Source organism: Tupaia chinensis, unplaced genomic scaffold, assembly GCF_000334495.1.
Source record: "Tupaia chinensis unplaced genomic scaffold, TupChi_1.0 Scaffold143642_1, whole genome shotgun sequence".
Taxonomy (NCBI): Eukaryota; Metazoa; Chordata; class Mammalia; order Scandentia; family Tupaiidae; genus Tupaia; species Tupaia belangeri.
In genome coordinates, this window is record NW_006203490.1 from 529,884 (window position 1) to 548,543 (window position 18,660).

Sequence of the window (18,660 nt, forward strand, 5' to 3'; positions counted from 1 at the left end):
GCGTTTCCAGGCCGGCACACAGCCGAGTCCCTCCTCCCCTTCCCGCAGGCAGCCTGTGCCTTTTCTCCAAACGAAGACAGCACTTTGAAATTTCTTTCAATGGGTTTTTTTTTCCTTGAAAGATCGTACTGGGGGAAAATGATACTTCTATTAGTTACATATTCTCCAATCGCACACTCGCACCCCCCTCGTTTTGAGATCGCTCCCCTAGGCAGGCTCAGGCGGGCGCAGAGCGGCGCGGAGTGACAAAGCCACCGCTGCCGCCGCCGAGGGTGGGAGCCGCGCTCGCCCGCCCGCCCCTCTACTCGAGAGAGCGTAAAAGTTTGTCTCAGCTCGAGCATTCCGAGCTCCACCACGTCCTCAGGTAAAGGTGGAAGTAAATGACCACGCTGTATTGACAGAGGTAGGGTTTGTTTCTTTAATACTCCTTCTCACTTTAAATCTCACTAGGGAGGGGTTTGGTAAGCACCGCGTGTTTGGGGTGCCTTTTGCGCTTCCCCGTTTCTCCAACCTGCTAGTCGGGAGTCGGCAACCGCTTAGTGATGAGCGATGATTTTGAAGGCAGAATAAAGGCTTTGCTTTGCCTGCTGCACAGCCCCTCCAGCGCGAATAATGGAGAGACTGTCAAGGCGCTCGGCGAGCGGAGGCCCATTGTACGCAGCTGATGGAGAGGAGGCGACTGGGGGTGGCAGGGGCTCCTTGCCCTCGCCCCTCTGCCCAAATAAGCGCGCTCACGTCTTCTTGTCAGTTAAAAGGTGAACCGAACACGATTAAAATAGGCCAAAGAAAGAAAAAAGAAAAAAAATCTTTCTATATACAAATTCTTCATTTTACTCCCCATACTGTCAGAAGCAGGGAGTCAAGCGCAGAGGAAGCAGGCAGAGAGAGGAAAACAGGGAGAGGGAAAGAACGCAGAGAGAGAGACCGAGGTAACGGCAGAGGAGGCGAGAGCGAGCACCAGGGAACCGGAGGCCCGCTGGACGCCTGATCTGCCGGCCCAGCAGCCCTCGGACCCTGGATCGTGCGTCGTCGGCACCGGAAGCGAGACTTGGCCAAGTTCTGCCCCACCAGGCAAGTAACGCAATGATTATCGTTTCTTTTGAACTTGGGGTTGGTTCCGCGGGCAGGCCGGGAGGCAGTCTTGGCTCGCAGGGCCTCCGGAGGCCGGGCCCCGAGTCGAAGAAGCCAAGGCGGGATGAGGGGAACTTTCTGCCGGGCCTGCTCGAGAGCTGCTCTCGCCTGGCCTCTCTCCCCAGTGGCGCGGCGGGAGGAATCCTGGCCGCCGCGCCTTCCAGGAGGTGAGGATCTCGCTGGCGGAGCAGCAGTCCAAATTCAAAACAGGTTTTCCCCGCCCCCACCCGCTATTCTCTAGCTCCCCCCTGGCGGGAAGCAGTCGCGGGGGCGGGGACCTTGGGACCGCGGACTCTCAGGTTTAGCACCCACCCGAACACCCCCGCGGGTGCAGGGCCCGAGCTGCGGCGCAGCAGGCTGCGGAGTCTGGCCGGGTTGGCCCAGCAGCTCCCGCGCGGCTCGGCGGGGGACCGGGCGAGCTGGGCTCCAGCTGCCCACCTGCAGGCGCCGTTTGTAACGCGATCCCCTAATGTAACGCGATCGATAGCTGCCTGTTTGATGTGGGCGATAGTGTCAGCGGATTAAAAGGGACATCAAGCCGCTCTCGAGCTGAGAGCCAGCAGCGGCGACCAGAGAGCACCGGCATCCGCAGCCCAGCAGCAGAGCCAGACTCCTCGCGCCGCGGCAAGCGGTCTAGGGGCGGGGAAGGGGTCGCCTCTCAGGGGTGGGGACCGAGGGTGTATGTGTGAAAGGAAGAACCTCAATTAAAACCAACAAGAGAGCTTTCCTCCGCGCTGGGCAGGAGCGCGCATTTGCGTCAGAGGGCGCGCAGGGCGGGCGCGAGGGGCGGGGGAGCGGACGCCGGGTACCGCGCCCCGGGGCTGGGTAAGCTTGGGGAGGAGGCAGCCTTGCCTTGCGGGGCTGGCCCGGGGTCAGGCCCTGGAGAAGAGAGGCAAAGCCAGGCGAGAGAGCTAGCCGAGTCTTGCCAGGCTCCCACTCTTCCTCATTGTGGGCTCTTCCCGCCCCCACCAAGCTTTGAAACTTGGAAATGGCCCCTGGGATCGGGCTTGACCCTGGGGGTGGGGAGCAGTCGGCCTCTGAGGCCTCGGGAGGAGTTGCCAGATCCTCCCCCCAAAAGAGGGAGAGTGCAGCTCCCAACCACAACCCCAGGGATGGGGGTGGCTGTGTCTGGAGCAGCGGAAGCCCTCGTATTTTCCGAGGATGAGAGCCGCTTGCGCTCCTGCAGGACCTTTGGGCCAACTTTCAGAGGCGAGTTTGGGGGGTTGGGTGAGAAGAGAGACAGATGCTTTCGAGGAGGGGCGCTGTCCTTCCGTGGGACTTGTCCATCCGGAGCAGCATTTAGGGCTCAGTTTTATTTCCGGACCCTGTTCTCCTGGACCGCAACTGCACACCCACAGAGCGCCCCACTTGCGCTCACAGCTTCGCCTCCAGCAAAATGGCTTCCATACAAGGGACTGAGAGGGGTCAGCCCAGGACCCAGGGAGCATTCATTTTCTCTCTGCAAAGCTGTCATTTGATACTGATCCAACATGACCCCCTCATACTGGCCCTAAAATGCCCCATCCTCAACCGGAAGATAACGATATCTGTTGTTGTTGGGAAGGGCACCTCATAGAAAAGCGATCATAGTTTTCCAGAGCACATAGGTCCCTGAACTGTGCAATTCCACACACGTGTCCAGGCACGCTCAGCAGCCAGACCAGAAAACATAGATGCAATTTCCATTCTTCTTTCACGCATCTTTTTCAGATTTCTCTCCCTCCTCTCTCACTCAGCCCCTTCTCCGGAACCTTGAACCAAGTCTGGACGTGATAATTGGACTTAGACGGGCTGTGGCCGTTGCCTGGTACCTTCTCTGAGGCCTCCCCCCCCCCCTCCAGTCCTGTCCAGCCCATGAGGAATCGGCCCTCTCCACCAGGTCTCTCTCCTGGTTAGGACAGTCTCAGGAAAGGAAGGGACTTGCAGGGGCCTGGACTTCTGGCCCTCCCTCTGGATTCTTCTGCCTTCCTGGTCCCACAGACCTGTTCAATGCATGTGGTGTGTGGTTCCTCTGAAAGGCAAGGAGAAGATATTCTTTCACTTGGGAAGAGGAATTAGTCCGTACACTTCCAATACTCCCTGAGGCTGCTAGCATCGTGGCTCAGCATTAATCACATTTTATAAGACCTACCATGCAACACTTAATGTCTCCCAGCCGGACAGCCAGTAAATACTTGTGATATGGTGGGAGGAGAGAGGCATAGGGTTGCATTCCAGGCCCCAGCTTCCAGATCTAAATGACTTTCTAGTCCATTAGTATTCCTCCACTGCCCCCACACACATCTTTTTAAACATGAAGATGAACCATTCCTCACTAAACCTGTGGCCTCTCTGATAGTACTATTTTGTTCTCCCGAAAATCACCAGGTCATTCACTTGGGCTTTATGGTAAGTCACAGTGAACAAAGATGGCCTTGTAAAAACATTTTCTAAATATAATTCAAGGGCCACAGGACCCTACAAATGACCAGATACATGTTGAAAATTCTCTTCTATACCTCCTTCCTACCCCTAAATCATTAAAAGTTGTATTCTGTTTGGAGAGACCACAGAACAGAAATAACCCTGTGTTATTGAGCCTACCTGGAGAAATGGACATGCCTGTGATCACTGGGAGAAAGGTCAGTTTCTCTGATCTTGCAGTAGACCTTTCCCAAAGAGCTTATTTTAAAAATTCCGAATCAGTCCCCCTTGGCATGAGATTAAGGCCAGGTGGAACGCAGTTGAAGAAGGTGAATTTAAAGTGGTCTTGCCCAGAGCTTTTGGAGGAAAGGGTGGAGAGAGTCAGGGGAGTGTCTCCCTATATCTTTGCGGTTATTAAAACACACACACACACACACACACACACACACACACGACCAAACCAAGCAAACAAAAGCCTGCTGCCTGTCTGACATCTTCCTCCCACCATCAAGACTGAACTCAGTCTATACGGTGGCTGCCCAGCTGTAAAAAGTTCTGCCTTTGTCAACATGGATACTAGACAGGAGGGCCAAGGTAGGAGATGCTTCTGCTGTCTGCCTACTCTCAGGCTGCCCATGCAGTTGAACCCTGTTGTTGGACCCAGCAGGCTCAAGTGCTTGCTATCACTCTGGCAGCCCAGGCATTTCTTCTTTGTCACCTTTGGGTCGAAATGCTCAGAGAGATAAGTGCTTTACCTAGTAAGCTGTTTAGTTTTCTATCTAATCGGCCATTTAAAGCACGTGTTTTGGAAAAGAGAGATAAGAAAAGCACTTCTCCTTTCTGCCTGGGCCCCCAGTTAGAGGGCCCAGGAGTAGCAGTGTGAGAGGATGGCAGGAGAGTAAGCCCTGACCTTTGGATACAAATCAAGCCTCTTTAGAAGAGGAAAAGTGACAGTCATTCCCAGCACACCAGTGAAGCCAGAGCCAAATATTTACTTTTTGTTAAAATCAAGTCTTGCCTAGCTAAATGCATTTATGCAAAAAGAACTGGACACTTGTATTTTACAAAACATATTTCTTTATTTTCAAATGCCCCACTTCAGTGAAAGCTAACTATGGCTACTTTTCCCAGTGAAGAAGAGTTGGGTTTGGATAAAAAGTTGGAGCTTTGAAATGAGTTTGAAGGTTGTTAGAGTATCCTGCCAATACAATCAACTGCACTGTATAATCATTTCCCTTAATAGTTACCTGTCAGAGTACCTGTTTCTTTTACTATAGTATTAGCTTCTCAGAAGTAGGTCCAAGTTGGACATTTCACTGACTAAGACTGCTTGCATATGTGTAAGTCTTTAATGTCACTTTCTCCACTATGAGATAAACTAGTGGACAAGTGTTGGCTCAAAAAGCCAGCAGGGCTGCTGGCTCAGACAGTCATGTGCAATCACATTTCCTTATCAGAAGGTTGATCTAAATAATTAACCTAACATTTTCTTCTAAACTGTCAGTGGAGAGATATGTTTATTACAGTGTCCTTGATCAGGGAGGAGAGAGGGGGGTTTAGGTAAAGTTTAAATGAAAAAGAATGAGCAGAATGCACCACTGATACAAACCACATGGAGCAGTAAATAATGATGCCCTGTAATGCTTTGTATATTTTATTTACCCATTTCAGAGGTGGAAAATAAATCTAGCCCATCGACGGGAGGAGTTAATAAAGTATTCCAAATGCACGCTCTAACAGAACTCGGGGATAGTTCTATGTTTTATTGTTAACCCCTTGCATGAAATCTTCTGAAGCTGAAAAGAGAAAGGAAAGGGCTTTTGTGTTAGTTGATCCTTGGCTATTCTAGGGCTCAGGTTGGTGTGAAAGGGACGAGGAGGTCACTTGAAATCTCCTTTTATCTACTCTTATTTTCTCTCTGGATCAGCAACTTTGAATAGACATCATCTAATCGCTCTTAATGGAAAGAAACTATGGGAGCAACAAAAATGCCTTTACTCCAGAAGTGAATACATGCGTGTGGACAGCCAGCTGAACTTGCATAGAACAGCATTTCTGACACATGTGCTTAGAGATGTTGGGGGTTGCATGCATGCATATGTAAATGTTTCCCCACACATGGGGAAGGGGTAATTGAGTGGGTTTCTTTGCTCTTCTGCAAAGGTCGCACACACATCTATGTTAGGATTCTCTACCAAGTCCAGGTGGCACTTTCAGCTGACTCTTCTCCAGCTTTTTCTTGTCCTCACTTTCTAGGCATATTCAAGTCCTGAAAAAGCAAATAACTAAGAACACAACGGGCAGCTTTATAAGGGACATCATCTTATTTCCTTTCCGTTGGCAATCATAAGGTCCCACTGACAGAATATTTCTCTTCAGAGAGTGGAGATTGTGTGACAGGTTGGAGGTAGTGGGTTAAGACCAGACCTTTACTTTCAATTTCTGCTTAAGATTTTTTTTTTTTTTGGTTTTGCTTGAAATTAAATTGGTTCGAACACAACAAATAAGCGGGGAACAAGAGCCAACCAATAGGCAACTTAAGTTTTTTTTTTTATGATATATCCAAATCTCTGACGCTGAGCAAAGAATAGCAATTTGTTTTGAAATTAGAATTGTATCAGTCAGTTGTATATGTTGACTAAAATATTGATTTTACCAAATTGTCTTTCTTGGATGTTGTTATCCTGTATTTATTTCAAAAAGACAGATACCCCTCAGGGTGTTAAATATGAATGGACATATTCAGAAAAGGACATTTGATTTCTCGGTTTGAAAACACTGAACTGTACCTCCTAAGAAGTGGACACCCCCCTTCATGTTCTTCTAAGTAAAATTCACATTGCTCCCAGAGCCTGGGACACTTTAATGTAAATTCCTTTCAGGGAATACTCCGTTACCAGGGCTACAAGTTCCCATCTCAACCTGCCAGCCTTCCTGCTCCAGGCTCCAGATTGAAGAGACCCTAGGCTGTCAGGGCTGAGACCTTGAGCCCCTCCTCCCCCCCAGCAAGTCCGAGATCTCAGTTCCAAAGTTCGAGGTTGGGTGGGGGAGGATTAATCCCTCTTTAACTCCTCTCTTTCCCGCCCTCAATTCTGAACCCCAACGGATACGTTTCCCTGGGTTTCCTGGTGAATAGGAGCATAGAAGCCGCCCTGTCCAATAAAGATTAAATTAAGTAGAAGAATCCCAGCCGCTGGATATTTGGAAGCTCCGGTGGGGCGTCAAACCGACGTTTAACACATTTTTTCCACTCACTGTGCACAAATCCTAGACCTGTTGGGCTTAACTTTAGAAAGAAAGGAAGGAAGAAAAAAATAAAGAAAAAAAGAAAAAGAAGCAAAGAAAGTCACGGAGAAATCCCAGTTTCAAGGGGAAGTGGCTTTATGTTCAGAGCAGTTGAAAGCAGAAGCAGGACTTTCTGACCTTTCCAGTCTTTTTTCTTTCTCAGAGACAGTCCAAAAGAGTTAGAGACTCCTTCCTCCTATCGAGAGCTCAGAAAATGTCGGTTTTGATTCTATGTTTAGCCCATAGAGACTAGTAGTAGCCCGGGGTCATGACTAGGTGTGTGGGCCACGGGCTCATTCAGAACACAGTTGCCTTTTCAGTGGTGATTTTTTTTTTTTTAAGTAAAAGGTGTTGGTAGCACAAACTGAACAGTTTTCTCCCGTTACTGCCCAGCTCTGTAGGCACTCAGCACTCTGGACACTGACCTTGAGGCTGAGGCTGGGTCCAATATCCTTTGCCAAGAGCCATCCCAGCCCCAAATAATGGCTGATCACTCCCACCTGCTCCTCTATTCCCTGGGTGCAGACCTGAGGGGCAAAAGGCAAGTCCCTTCGTGGCAAAAGCTTGTCCATGCAAATACAACACTGAATAAATTAACCTCAAACCAGCTAGTTGGGGTGTAGTAGTTTAGCAGGACTAATTGCAGACAATGGAGCTGAAATGACTTTTCCAATTAGCTGCTGGTTGGAGTTTAGTTGGAGGAACTGTCAGCTCCAACGATGGGTAATTGCTTTATTGCTCACAAAACTATCATCTATTTAGAACATATGTGCTAATTACTCTGGATGGGCATCGAAAAAGAGACCATAAATCTAATAGCACTTAAAAAAGTCTATGGTGCTTGTAAGCCACCCTGGTCCCTTACGCATTCTCTCCTGTCCAGGTTGGCATGATAGATGGCTGTCTTTCAGGAAGGCGAAGGTTTAGACTAGAGGCGCCGATGGGATCCTCTGGTCAAATCGCGTGCAGGAGAGCGAGCATCTTGTGCTGAGGCGATAAATCACTGTCATCAAAACCAGACCCCTCTTTAGCCGTGCACTTTCTTTTTATTTTCGCAAAAGATTACTTTAGAAATCTTTTAATTGGATTATGCTGGGAAATTAATCTCCTTTAGCCTTGGCTAAATTTATTGTGGCCACTGTTGGGAGGAAAGTCCTTTAACTGCAGTGAGGGCTATGTCTCCTTGTTCCCTCCTTTCCACAGCCCTCCAGGGTTTCCCCAGCTGCCTGCCACAGTAGAATCCCAAGTCCTGGAGAGTTACTGGAGTGAGAAGGGGTGGGGAGACACTCTGGGTGGAGGGCCACAGAGGTCTCTAATGAATCCCTTTTGTCCTAAACGTCACGTTTCTGTCTCAGACTCCCTAGCTCCATATCCAGCATCCACACAGCAACGAGGCTTTATCCACAAGGGGTTCTGGGAATCTGCTACCGGGGAAGGAGACTGGAGTGGCTGCAAGGAAAAGTGAGGTGTGTCCGGGGAGCGCTGCTAGCCCAAATCACTAGTTACCTCTCTTCCCTGCCCAGTTCCTTTCTGGGTCACCGGCAGGGAGCTGGAGCCTTGCGGACACTCTCTACTCTGCGCAAAAACGCACGGCTAGTTCTTGGTGATCTTGCAAAACTCTGGAGACACTTTTCCGTGACGTGCACAGCGCTAGAGGTTGTGGGGTTAGGGTCCTCCCCACCCTTCCTGGCTCCTCTAGCACCAGGTCATTATTGGGCGGCGGGCTCCCTTCCAACCTCGCTGTCCCAAGTCTTCAGCCGGGTCCCTCTCAGCTTCTGCCCGCAGACTCGGCAAACTCAGGGTCCGCCCCGCCGACCGCGCCTCTCAGTGGGAGATAACATCTGCCTGAAATGGGATACCCACTTTTGCAGCTCAATTTAGCTCTTAATAGCGGCCCTCTGAGGTGTGGTTAATTGATGGGGGATAAAGGCGTAATGACTTGACCCGGAGACGCCAATGATCCTTTAATATATTTTAAAAGAACAACTACCACCCCAAACACTGGCGAGTCATTACTGCATGGGGGTGGGGATGGGGGAGAAGGCAGGGATCAGGAGGCTAGGAAAGCGATGCAGGTGTTGTTTGTATCTGGGGGTGTCCGCGCAGGCTGAGCTTTGGCTCGTAGGGCCGTAGGGCCGGGCTACCCAGGAGCCCCCAGGGCGCGCAACTCCGACTGGCAGGGGGGTGTCGCGTGGCCGTGGGGGGCCGGGAGGCTGGGGGACTAGGCGACGCTTTGGCGCGTGGGGCCGTAGGGCCGGGCTACCCAGGAGCCGCCAGGGCGCGCAACTCCGACTGGCAGGGGGTTGTCGCGTGGCCGTGGGGAGCCGGGAGGCTGGGGAACTAGGCGAACTCGGGCTGACAGGTGAGCGACTGACGGGCAGGGCTGAGCCGGGAGCTGGGAGCCAGGAGTCGGGGAGGATGCCGCCCCTCCCTGGGCGCTGTCACTCTAACAGCCCTTTACTTGCGCTGGGCTGGATACCCACACTCCGGGCGCCTCCGCCTGTCCGCTCAACCCGGCTAGAGCGACCTTTCATCTAGCGTGAGCGAAATGGTCAAGTGGCCGTGCTTGTCGGGAACTCCAGGCGGGTGGGTTCCGCTCCCTGGACAACCTCAGGCTCCAGCGCCAGGACAAGGAGGCACGCTCCCGTGTGCATGTGTGCGCGCAAACCGCCCAGAAGCGGAGCCAGAGCGCAGCTGCCCCGAGCACGTGGCAGTATTTAAGCCAGGTCTGCCTAGCCCTCGAGCAGGGGGTATCGGGGTTTGCCTGGGCTGGAGCTGTGGCCAGCCACCGGATTAAAGCAGCCCCTCCACGCTGTCCACCCGGACCTCACCTCCGTGCTCTCTACTCGGCACTCTCTCTTTGCGGTGCCTGTTTTTCCCTTGCTCGGTTCTAGATGAGTCTCAAAGGGGTGCAAAGGAGTGTTTTATTCAAGTGCAGCACCAAACTTAGTTTCACAAGCACTAAACTGAAAAAAACATCGCTTTTTGTTTGCAAAGGAGGACCCCCTCCAAGGGTGGGCCATGGTGTCCCTAGCAGGTTTTGCCAGTCTCCTATTTTCACTTTGGAGAAGGATAACCTCGTTGCTTCAGGTTTGAGCTCCCTCTGGAAGCGGAAGGGGAAATGACTCCAACCACCGTCCACAGTTCACTGCATTGAGAAATCTCAGGTGTAGGCTGTAGCTATTGTCTGCCTTCCTCTCAGGGCCCACAGAACGGGGTTGAAAGAGTTTCCAGAAACTGTTTCCTCAAACCCTCTTGCGGAGGAGTACGCTGTCACAAGAGGGGGAGCCGCAGGGTCAAGGGTCTGAAGAAATAGAATTAAGAGTCCCAACCTGCGGAGTGTGCCTGTCTCGGTGTGGTTCTGTCCCTCCGCCGTCAATGTCTGACCTCATCTGTCCTTTGCAGATCTAGGAAATCTGGACGCACTGTCGCTTAGTCATCCAGCTGCTGACCCTTTCACAACCCCAGTCCTCGGGCGTCTCAGAGTCAGGGACAAGGCCCAGAGTCCTGCTCCAAACCCTGGCCAGCGACTCCCCCTTAGAAGCTCCCTGGCCAGGATAGAATCGATGACCTGGTGACAAGTGCTCTCTGATGAGACCGTGGAGGCTTTGCTGAAGGCCGGATGCTTTCGAGCTGTCAGGTTCCTGAGGTGCCTATGGGGGTCCCAGGTTCGCCTGAATCCACAGATCAGCTCAGTCCTGGGTGTCACACCCCCTGGGGACAACAACCCCAAGCCAAAGGCCCTTTTCTCATGTGTCTCCTCACATCCCTCCCCCCACAAGGACGCCCCCTTGCGAAGGGTTCTTCACTCTTTGAACCAGGTGCCTCTGTACGGTCCCTGCCACCCTTGGTGCCAGGTGTCTGGAACTTAGACTCCAACCGCGACGAGGGCAGCATCTCCGGGAAGCGAAGCCCACATCCGGGCACGGAGCCTCATGTGCAGGTGGACACCCGGCGCTTGACGCTAGTGATGCGCCCCTTGTGGAGGCTGAGCGCCAGGGGCGGGATCGAGGCTTAGGAAGGGGCCAAGCGGTAGGAACTGTAGCCGGTGTTGTAGGTCCCACCGCAGGAGTCACCGAGTCACCGGAGTGACAGAGCCTCCCTCGAGCACGCGCAAGGGGATTCAAGAAGGAAGCCAGGCCCTATGGGAGATGGCGCGCACTCCCCGAACCCCGGCGGAGGTCAGGCTGTCGCAGGCTGTTTGCCTTCGCTTGGTCTGCGCTGCAACCCTATTATCAACAGACGCAGAGGGGTGTGAGCCGGCCCCGCCCAAGCTTGAGAGGTTCGGGCTTCCACTGTCCAACCAAGCCGCTTTTGCAAGCCTTCCCATTGACACCTCTTTCCCGCCGGCCAGAGCGCTGGGCCTTGCAGCTTTCCGGGGCAGCCTAACAGCTTTGACCTGTCTCGGGCCACCAGTCCCTTAGGGTGTCAGACTGGGAGGTGAAGGAAGCCAGGGAGGCTGGGTTAGGGTTGGAGAACCCCAAACCCGATTTTGGATTTTATCGAGTAGTTTGGGATTAAGAAGCTGGAAAGTCAGCGTTAACTTAGCGGCCTTCAGTATTTTTGAAAACATCCGTCTACAAGGCGGGGATACCACTGAGGCACTGCTGTGTAGTTCCAAAAGATCTTGGGAGACCCTATCTTCAGAGTTTTTCCAGAGGTGGTTTTATCATCTAACTGGAGAGTAGATGTGTATCACGCCAACAGTGCACTGAATAGTCTCTTCCTTCAGACAGGGCTTGAGAAACGGAAATACCAGCGCCCTCCAGCCAACCGTGTGAGGACTGATTGCTGGGGAGCTGGCCCTCCAGATGCTGCACTGGAGGCGCTGCAAGCGTGAGCAGGTAACGTGGAGAAGAGTGACATTGTTAACAGAAAGCGTCTAATTAACAATGACTTCATTTGATTGGAAGGATGAAAAAGCCTTTTTAAATCAATCCAGATTCACTAGCCTAAGCTCAGCCAATTTATGAATATGGAGCCCGACTGGGGTCTGCTTTCTTTCAAAGATGTCATCTTAGAGGTAATAGCATAGGTGAAGTCATTTGGTTACACTGTGGAAACTTTTATAGTGCCTTCCTTGGGAATTTAATTCAGTGCTTCTTCATTTTATTAGGAACAGACTGACTCCATCAACTCTGCTCTCCCTGTTTAGAGGCAGGACTGCTTGAAGCAATTAGGTTCACCAATTAGCATAGTTTTACTGACCCCAGCAGCAGCACCTCTGCTTAGATTCTCCATGTCTTCAAAGTCAGGGAAAAAGCCAGAGCTCAACATGCTTCCCAGGTGTCCAGGTTGGGGAAAGAAGCCCACAAGCAGGGTAGCACAGCAGGACAAAAAGCTTCCTAATAGCCCCCAAGTGTGGGTTTCAGCAACTATGGTGGGGTGGTTTTTTTTTCTTTTTCTTTTTCTTTTTTTTCCCTTTTTCTGATTCTGGATTCTATAATACCTCCTAACTTTGACAGAGCCTTACAAAACCTCTCTCTCCTTTGGTTGTGTTTTGGCAGATCTGCTTTTAGGAAAGTGAATTGTCTCCTTATTCTCTGTCCTCCTGTATGCTAATTACACTGTAGAAAATGTTAGGGTCTAAAGACAGGAAATCACTGACAGGTTCCTTGAAACCCTGTGAGGTGACAAGATAAGGACTGTGTGTGTGTGTGTGTGTGTGTGTGTGTGTGTGTGTGTGTGTGTACATGACAAAACCGAGCAGGAGAGGCCAGAAAGTGGATGGGGGATATAAGTAATTGTGGTTTTTTTTTTTTCCCCCCTAATTTTGAAGATGTCCCTGCAAGACTCTGCTGCAACCTTTTCACTGTATTCTCAGTCTTACTAAAGATGGACAATATCTTTAGTAAAAGAGCATGTCTAGAGCTCAAAGCAGTCTGGGAAAGAAGGAGTTTTGCTTTTGTCGCTGTCACCGATCATGAAGGGATTTAATTTGCATGGCTTTTGTCCCTCTCTCCCCCTCCTAAAATATATATTTCTCTGTAAGATTTCACTAGATTAAAAAGCTGACAGTTCATCAGTAGCAGCAACAACGTAATTCCCCTAACCTTATTAAATCAATAAATACTAGATCCATGCATTGAATTAAAAATGCATCAGCATGGCCAGGAATTGGGATCATATGGCCATGGACCTGAGAATCGAAGATGTCACTCAAAAATGGATGAGTTAGCATTTATTTCATCTCTTTTTGCCATTTTGGGTCTGTGGTTAGATATTCTGGGAGTTGAACATTTTAGGGATCATTGTGGTAGGTTTTTATTTTTGCTTATTTCTTGAAAATTCTTTTCAGTGATAATTTACAAAAATTCTTTTACTTCACACTTAACCATGAAAATGATCTATGCATTTAACAATAGTGATTCACTGTGGCTTTATATTTCTCACCATTAATTCGCATCTACGGAATAGACTGCCACTTAGAATACATTTCTCTAGTAAACCATACGCAAGAGTATACATTTCTATGAATTTCTACATAAGCATATATAAGTCTGGCTGCATATGCTTTTGTATAAGTGTAACTATAATCAGTGTGAATGTATTGTCATCCATTGATCATAAGTTTATTGTAAAAAAAAATTAAATGTGGCTTCTATCTTTCAACACTGTCAACTATAAGCCAAAGAATTACCTATCATTTTGAAGTAGTTTACTTCTATTCTGATTTGCTTATTGTAATTTACGTCACAAAAGGCAAAATGAAAATGTTCATGTCTTTAAATTAAACACAGCACTTAAAAAGTTATATATATATATCTTAAGTAGTTATATTTTAAGTATGGAGAAAGAAATACCTCAAATGTGATTTACCAGGAATTGGTCAGTGGAGTTGTAGATTAACAGGTAAATTTTCTATTAGTCCCTACTGAAAACAGGGACTGTGTCGAACACTTAGAAGTTGAATGGAAAAAGTAATATTACTTTAACCAGAAATCTGTCCATATGGATTGACGATGCTAATTATTTAAAAACATTCATTCCCTATTGATGTCAGCCAGCATACATTACTGAATTCTGAAGATACAGTCATTGGCCCTTGGGTTCACCACACTGTGGAAGAAAAATCTTTATTTGACGAAATAGGCAATCAACTGAAATCTATCCTCTTTAAATAAACTGATTCCTCAGTATTTTCCCAGTGTTGGTATAAGTTGTTGTCTGCGATGTCCCCCAGGGCTCTTTCCTCTGCTCCCTGATTTGGTATATAAAAGCAGCTCTGAATGATGGATTACTGTGTCATTGCAGCCTGCGAAGGATTAATTTGTTTCATTGATTTCTCTTTAGGCAGATTGCCAGAATTTGCTGCTTCCCACCTTTCCTTAAGACTTCTAGAAGTAATAGACAGTAATAGCCTAAGACAAATCAGCTCCTTCTCATAAATATAGAATCAGGAAACTAAGAGTCTGAGGAAAACGGTGTCAAAGTTTCTTTATTGGCATACAGGGGAGAGCAATTAATAGGCTGCTTTGTTTGTTTTAGGAATAGTTTAAATTGAGGGGTTGGCAGGTGGCATGGTAGTTAAGGGTGCTGGACTCTCATATGGCAGATCACAGTTTGAGTCCCGAACCTATAGGCTTGCTTTCTCACTTTCCCTCTCTCTCTCACTCATTCTGTTCTTTTCTGGTCGAATTAAATAAATAAGTAAAGTTAAATAATTCTTTTTAAAGAAAGAAATATTTTGGGGGCTGGCAGGTGGCATGATGGTTGAGGGCACTGGACTCCCACATGACTGACCATGGTTTGAGTCCTGGACCTGGCATCTGGCTTTCTCACTTTCCCTCTCCTTCTCTCTCTCACTCCATTCCTCTCTGGTTAAATTAAAATAAATAAGTAAATATGGGACCGACAGTTAGTGTAATGGCTGTGTCGTTGGACTCTCATGTAGTTGACCGCAGTTGGAGTCCCAGACCTGGTGGCTTAAACTCACTTTGGGCATGTGTGTGTGCGTGTGCGTCCAAGATCCCAAGAGGAGAATGGAGAAGGGATTGAGGTGTGGCCATCCCCCCTGGGGGGTGATTTCTGTCGACTACATGGGAGTCCAGCAACATAGCCATTATGCCAACTGCTGGTCCCCCAAAAGAAATATTTTAAATTAAACAATTTCTTTGAATTGGTGACTTACAGCATATTATAGTAATAATAGGTCTTAAATGTTTATAATGTTTGATTCATAAGAATTTTCCTTGGGACCAGCAGTTAGCGTAATGGCTATGTCGCTGGACTCCCACGTAGTCGGCCGCAGTTCACGTCCCGGACCCGGTGGCTTAAAACTCATGCCGGGCACGTGTGCGTGCGTACCCAAGATCCCAAGAGGAGAATGGAGGAGAGGAGATTGCAGTGTGGCCATCCCCCCTGGGGGTGACTTCTTGCTTTCTGTCTCTTTGTCTCTCTCTGTCTGGTGAGCGCACGTGCCCTATAGCAAAAGCCTCTCAAAAAAACAAAACCAAAAAACCAAAAAACAAAAAACAAAGAATTTTCCTTAACTTGTAAGGTTCTTGTTTAACTCAGGTAGGAAGGAGAATGTGTTGTGTATGTGATGGACAAATTCTTGTATTTCTGTGCCAGATTTTGAGATCAAATAACAAGTAAACATAACTTTAGATCAACTTACTTCTAAGTATTTATAGTATTTTTTGACCAAAATAATTTTTTGGAAACTTTGGGCAGAACTGAGAGTGTCGTAAACAGAGAATTGTTTAAGGAAAAAAGTAACTTTTTCTGATAAAAATAGTATCTGCTTATGAGAGAATTTTCAAAAATTAGAAATGACATTTTGTATATTTTTAAAACCTTTCCTCCAAGTATTTCTTAAAATCATTTATATTTACTGTATAATTTTAAAAAAAGAATTATATTATTTAACTTTATTTATTTATTTTAATTTTGACCAGAGAGGAATAGAGAGAGAGAAAGAGAAAGCAAATCACCAGGTCTGGGACTTGAACCTTGGTTGGCTGTGTGGGAATCCAGTGCCTTAATCACCATGTCACCTGTTGGTCCTGACTACATAATTAAAAAAAATTTATTTATTTATTTAATTCCATTTATTATTATTATTATTTTTTAATTTGGACAGAGAAAGACAGAGAGAGAGAGAGAAACAGAAAGGGAGAAAGAAAGCTGCCAGGTCCAGGACTCAAACCATGGTCAGCCATATGGGAATCCAGCACCTTTAACCACCATACCACCTGCTGGCCCCAACTATATAATTTTTTAAAAAAGAATTATTTATTTAATTGTATTTATTCATTCATTTCATTTTATTAGAGAGATACACAGGGAGAAAGAGAGAGAAAGAGAGAGAAAGTGAGAAAGCAAGCCACTGGAACTCAAACCATGGTTGGCCATGTGGGAGTGTCCAGTGCCTTAACCACCACGCCACCTGCTGGTCCCATAATGTTTTAATAATATACTTTAAATAAGCATACTCTGCTATGGGAGAAAGATTTCTAATTTCTTATTAGTACAAATAAGGTGGTGGTGAGTAGTATTTTAAATAAATCTTTCATAATCTCTATGAGTACTTCCTTATAGCATATTACTAGAAAATAAATTATTTGTAGAAGGTGTAGACTATTTTTGATATTCTTGATATTGATTGCCAAGTTGTTTTCTAGAGAAGGGCTACCAATTATTTACACTGTTATTTTAAAACTCTTCCTCTGTAGAGGCAGCTAGTTCATGTTGTGTGAGCACAGAAGAACAACACTACGTTCAGAACACTATGTTCCTTGCATTCTGAAAGCAACGGTAGCATTTTGCATAGACTTCATCTCTCAGAAGTATTCTCCCAACTGCAGATGTGAAATAGGCTGGTTATACAAATCTATTTGTTTCCCTTCTGTAGTGCTGAAAATTATATTGATTTAATGATCTCAAGTTATACTTTTGATGTAATTAGTTGTGTAGTAAAAACTAATATTGTCATGTGCTAATGTCTTTTTTCCCCTCTATTGTGTAGTCCGTGCAATATCAGCAAGTTTATGCTTTTCCTGTGCTTTGCTGAAAGGAAAAAGGAACATCTGTTTCCATTATATATCTGCATCATAATGATAACAATTAAATAGCTATTATGGTAGTATACAGTAAATATATTTTGCTGAATGACCTACACTTTCTTGTTGGAAAATTTCAGTGGTTTTGGATGGAGGCCGTTTACACAGGTAGCTTCCATACAGAGTTTTGGAAAATCCTTTGCTGACTTTAGGTAAACGATCGCAGTTCGTATTTGTCTCAGTAAAAACAATCAACTTGATGATTAGACACGAGGTTTTCAGATGTTATCCTGGAATATGTTTCTTGTAGGCATATATTTAAGAGTACAAATGATTAGGTATCTATTTCTCTCAACATTCTTAAATGAATTTATCATGCTGCTAATAATACAGTTCATTTGGTGTTTTGTGCCATTTGTATGTTTTTGTATTTTACTAAGGTGGAAGACTGGAAATAGTTTTCTGTATATTGACAGCATATTTCACTTTTCCCCCCTTCTAGTTGTGGGAATGTAGTGATATTTACATTTTAAGTTCAGTAGAAGAATAAAACTACGTCCAACTATTTCCTTTGACCTTTAAAATGCCAGAGAAATGTTTACATTTATTTTAGCTTTTGGTTAAAGATATTTTGAGTGTTATATAAAAAGTGATTAGAAGTTATTTCAGACAAAAAAAAAGTTGCATATAAAGAAAAATGAACATACATGTACTTCATATTGCCAGCATAATTGAAAACTTTCTGGAATATATTTTCTTGTGGCTTCTTGAATAGATAATCATCATTCTAAATTTTGTGGTCATCATCCTTTTTGCCTTTCAGGTAGTTTTTTTATATGGTCTAAAAATGTGACATAAATGACTCATGCTTTTATTTATTTAAACATTTTATTTATTTATTTGAAAAATTTTTGCTATGGGGTGCATGTATTTGCTGGAAACACAGAGAGAGACAGACAGAGAGAAAGTGAGAAATCAGCCCCAGGGGGGATGGCTACACTACAGTCTCTTCTCCTTCATTCTCCTCTTGGGATTTTGGACACACATGCACATGCATTACTGTGAGTTTCAAGCTGTTGGGTCCAAGACTCAAACTGCAGTTGACCATGCAGTAGTTCAGTACCTTAACCACCATGCCACCTTCTGGCCCTAACTTGTGCTTTTAGATAAATAAACTTTAAAATGTTAGAACTGTGATTGTCTCATCACTTATGACTGGCCGTGTTTCTCTGCTTTAACGTCTGAACCTGTGAATTTGCTGGGGCTGGTCTACAGGATCTCTGTCTTTCTAGCAATAATTAAAACTTAAAAAAATTTTTTTTAACCACCTCTTGCTTTTCACGTGAAACAAAATGAAACGAAATAGGGAACAGCAGGTGGTGTGGTGGCTAGGGCACTGGACACTCCCACATGGGTGACCATGGTTCGAGGCCTGGACCTGGTGGCTTCCTTTCTTACTTTACTTCTCTCTTTCACTCTGGTCAGATTAAAATAAATGAATGAACAAGTAAAATGAAATAATTATTTTTTTAAAAAAAGAAATAAAATAAACAAAAGACAGGTCCAAAGAGGTTAGATGACTTTCCCAAGACCATATAGAAAGTCACAGAGCAGAGAATAAAACCCAATTCTCCTGATGTCCTTTTAGGGACACTCTTCTTCCCTCCATACTGCTGCCATGTGTCATGATTGTTTTTGATGGGGGAGAGAGTGGGGATGGCAGTAGAGAGGAAGGAGAGAAAAGGAGAGGGAGGAAGGAAGAGTGTAGATGGGAGGCAAGAAGAGTGAGGGAGAAGAGAAGGTTTTTCTCTCAGAATCCATTTTTTCCTTTTTGGTA

General features: G+C 46.5%; 1 long non-coding RNA gene across 1 annotated transcript in view; it reads left to right on the forward strand.

The window, feature by feature from the left end:
- Window positions 1-11,554: 11,554 nt before the first annotated feature.
- LOC102470818 (uncharacterized) overlaps window positions 11,555-18,660 on the forward strand; it is a 54,283-nt gene continuing 47,177 nt past the window's right edge. Inside the window, exon 1 of the long non-coding RNA XR_001369496.2 lies at window positions 11,555-11,663. This is a non-coding gene — a long non-coding RNA (uncharacterized LOC102470818). The remainder of the gene's footprint in view (window positions 11,664-18,660) is intronic.